This window comes from Eimeria mitis, genomic scaffold (genome assembly GCF_000499745.2).
Source record: "Eimeria mitis Houghton genomic scaffold, Emh_scaff4695, whole genome shotgun sequence".
In the NCBI taxonomy this organism is placed as follows: domain Eukaryota; phylum Apicomplexa; class Conoidasida; order Eucoccidiorida; family Eimeriidae; genus Eimeria; species Eimeria mitis.
In genome coordinates, this window is record NW_013572998.1 from 820 (window position 1) to 1,066 (window position 247).

At 57.5% G+C, this 247-nt stretch overlaps 1 protein-coding gene across 1 annotated transcript in view; it reads left to right on the forward strand.

The window, feature by feature from the left end:
• EMH_0077090 (uncharacterized protein) overlaps positions 1-247 on the forward strand; it is a gene marked incomplete at both ends in the record, with an annotated part of 2,153 nt that overhangs the window by 534 nt on the left and 1,372 nt on the right. The gene's annotated exons all lie outside the window — the stretch shown is intronic.

Sequence of the window (247 nt, forward strand, 5' to 3'; positions counted from 1 at the left end):
TTCTCTGCTTGCCTGCGGGGAGTTGCCTGGTGGCTGCTGGTGTTGCTGCTGCTGCTTCTATTGTTCTGCTGCTGCTGCTGCTGCTGCTGTTGCTGCTGCTGCTGCTCCTACTACTACTATTACCACTCATGCTGCCTCCTCCTTCACTGCTGCTGCTGCTGCTGTTGCTGCTGTTGCTGCTGCTGCTGCTGAGTTTTGTTGCTGCAGCTGAGCTGCTGCTGCTGATGCATGCGTTGCAGCTGCTGCC